Source organism: Saccostrea cucullata, unplaced genomic scaffold (genome assembly GCF_032062105.1).
Source record: "Saccostrea cucullata isolate Sc308-1 unplaced genomic scaffold, CSIRO_AGI_Scuc_v1 ctg16650, whole genome shotgun sequence".
NCBI classification, from domain to species: domain Eukaryota; kingdom Metazoa; phylum Mollusca; class Bivalvia; order Ostreida; family Ostreidae; genus Saccostrea; species Saccostrea cuccullata.
The window spans coordinates 7,192-10,569 of record NW_026924295.1 but is presented as its reverse complement, the minus strand read 5'-3'; the positions used below and the strand labels follow the sequence as shown (position 1 = coordinate 10,569).

Genomic DNA, 3,378 nt, shown 5'->3' with positions numbered 1-3,378 from the left:
ATATGTCTTTCATTTGAATTCCAGCGACTGCAAAAATAGTTGGAGAGCAATATTTTCAAATTTTACAATTTAAAAAACTAGCATATGTATATTATTTAAATACTATGCATATATTTTTTGTTGTTCTTTATCAAGCTATCTACATTGATATTTTGAATGTATAGTTACTAAGTATATACATGTATATGAACGTAGAGATAAGGTGAGACTGTAGATGTTGAGATTCAATATATCTTTGGTAATGTTGTAAGGTTAGTGAAATTATTCATGAGATCTACATGTACTTTCCATTAACGCTTATTTTAGGTATCTACACGACAACAGTATTCATACAATTGAGGATAATGCATTCAGTGATTTGACAAATTTATGGACTTTGTGAGTTAATTATTTCATATAGTTTTTGGATTATATCAATTATACAAATTTGTTTATCCCATGTATGGATTCATTCACGAATTTTAAAGAATTACAGAGACTACAACTTCATTAATTAAAATATATTTTTGAAAACCAATCCTCCTAAATGTAATTGATTTAATCACGAATTTAAGGGTTTACTGCAATAAAAGATCCTTCAAGAAAACATGTCATGAAAAATTTAATATAATGTTTTTAGGAATTTACACCATATTATCTGTAATTTTTATTTTTTTATCCTACTTTGATTTATTGCTATGTAACTGTAAACGCAGTGAAGTTTTAAGTACTATTTTACGCTTTGCTATTGAAATAATTATATTGAAAAATGACGTTTTAAGCTAATTTTACGAAAAGAGTTTCTTATTAAAAAAAGGCTTGGATAACGTATAAAAGACGTAGACGAATTAGTCAGGAATTTAAAGATGTCAAGATGAGGTTTGCTTTTACTTTGCCAAACGAATAACTTTTACGCCAATTCATTCGAATTGACTTACAGCAGTTTAGTAAAACTTACTATGAAAACTATTCCTTTTATTTTGGTACCTATTTGTTTTGTTTTAAGACATTACACATAATATTCATATCGGAATTCAGACTGTAATTTTATGATACCTAATAGTGGTTATATTCTGTTTTGATTTTTACCAGATTGATAGTATAGTGAACTTGAATTTAAAGAATTAACATGCGTGGAGTCGCTTGACAATGTTCATGTATCAGTGTTTCTACTCGAAGTCGGCGATGAAAGTACTGTTTGTTTGAAACTAAAAGAATGTCAATTAAAATACACATGTGCATTATTTTTACTATTCTAAGACATAATTTCTCAATTATGAGAAATAAATGCTTATTGAATAGAAAATAAGCGAGAAGTTCTGGGAAAAATTATTTATTAAATTTTTAAATCATAATATATCTTGGGGTCTGGACTGTTTATTTTAATTACTGGTATATGGAATATTGTTTTAAATCATAATTATACAAACTCTACCTGTTAAAAATCAATGGCAAAAAGGAAAAAAAGTAATGATCATGTACTAATTTTACATCAGACAATATACTCGAGTAGTTAAAAAGCCTGGCTTTCAATTCTTTCAATACTTTGATTAGGTGTTGCTTACTTCATACAAATGAAAAAAAATTATTGAATTTTGACAGACATTTTCCACTTATTTTTTCCAGATTAATGTACCAAAACAACATTACTGCAATGAATGAAAACACATTTACTGGTTTGAAAAGCTTAAAGCTTATGTAAGTTTTTTCCTAACAATTTCTGACTAGGATTTTTTTAGAGTAATAATTCACCTAAAAACTAATAAACTGTTATTTGATTCAACAATTTTAAGAACATCAACATCATGTCTTGTATTATTACTTAAATGTTCGCCTGATCCTTAAATGCAAACAGTAGGATAAAAATAACTCACTTGTAAAGCGTAATTCAGGTTGAGAAGTTGAGTTTGTATATAATATTGCGTAAGATTTAATATACCTGTGTGTACCTATGTATCAGTGGTGATTGTAAGGCAGCAAAGAATTATCCACGCGATCTATGTTTTTTTTTCTTTCTTTTAAAAATTATAATTCCCTAAAAAGTTTGAGGTAAAATTATTATGAATTATCAAATTCTGCAACTCTCGACATTCACTCTTCACATTTTTTTTTTCAGGTTTCTATCTCGCAACAGCATAACCACAATAGAGGATAACACGTTCAATGATCTGACAAACTTAGAGAAACTGTAAGTTTTTCGAAAAAGTTAAGGTTGTATAAAATTTTTAAATATAAAAATAAAAATAAGATTAATAAAGCGGGGTGGCCTCCGAGAGGCTAGTAATGATATTCTCTTCCTCGATGTTTTTATAATTATAATTTCCTTATAGAATGAGGTTAAAATATTATGATTTTCTAGGTTAACATAAGAAAGAACTTGACATTCATTCTTCATAATGTCTTACAGGTATCTAATCGGCAACAGCATAACCACAATAGAGGATAAAGCGTTCAATAATCTAACAAATTTAGACTTATTGTAAGTTTTTATCTCACTTGACCTGAAAGCTCAAGTGAGCTTTTCTGATCACAGTTTGTCTGTAGTTCGTCTGTCTAGCTGTCTAGCTGTCCATCCGTCTGTCTGTAAACTTTTCACATTTTCGACTTCTTCTCAAGAACCACTGGGCCAATTTTAACCAAACTTGCCAAAAAGCATCCTTGGGTGAAGGGAATTCAAGTTTGTTAGAATAAGGGCCAAGCCGTCTTCCAAGAATCATTAGGCCAGGAAATATGAAACTCATGTGGAAGCATTCTTAGGTAGTGTAAATTCAGTTTTTCCAAATCATGACCCCCGGGGGTAGGGCGGGGCCACAATTGCTGAGCAACGTTTTACATGGGAATATATAGGGAGAAATCTTTTTAAAATCTTCTTCTCCAGAACCATTGAGCCAGGAAATATGAAACTCATGTGGAAGCATCCTCAGGTAGTGTTGATCCAATTTTGTTCAAATCATGACCCCTGAGCGTAGGGCGGGGTCACAATGGCTGAGCAACGTTTTACATGGGAATGTATAGGGAAAATCTTTTAAATATCTTCTTCTCCAGAACCATTGAGCCAGGAAAGATGAAACTCATGTGGAAGAATCCTTAGGTAGTGTAGATTCACGTTTGTTCATATCATGACCCCCAGGGGTATGGCGGGGCCACAATGGCTGATCAAAGTTTTACTAAGGAATGCGTAGGAAAAATCTTTAAAAATCTCCTCCAGAACCATTGGGTCAGGAAAGATGAAACTCATACGGAAGCATCCTCAGGTAGTGAAGATTCAAATTTGTTCAAATCATGACCCCCGGGGGAAGGGCGGGGCATCAATATCTGATCAAAGGTTAAGATAGGAATACATAGGAAAATTATTTTAAAAAATCTTCTCCAGAAACATTGGGCCAGTAAAGATGAAAC

At 31.4% G+C, this 3,378-nt stretch overlaps 1 long non-coding RNA gene across 1 annotated transcript; it reads left to right on the top strand.

Moving 5' to 3' along the window:
* The first annotated feature begins 314 nt into the window (after positions 1 to 314).
* On the top strand, positions 315 to 2,441 carry LOC134266153 (uncharacterized). Its single transcript, XR_009991904.1, has 4 exons — positions 315 to 378; positions 1,606 to 1,677; positions 2,096 to 2,167; positions 2,387 to 2,441. It is a non-coding gene; the product is annotated as an uncharacterized LOC134266153 (long non-coding RNA).
* The last annotated feature ends 937 nt before the right edge of the window (positions 2,442 to 3,378 follow it).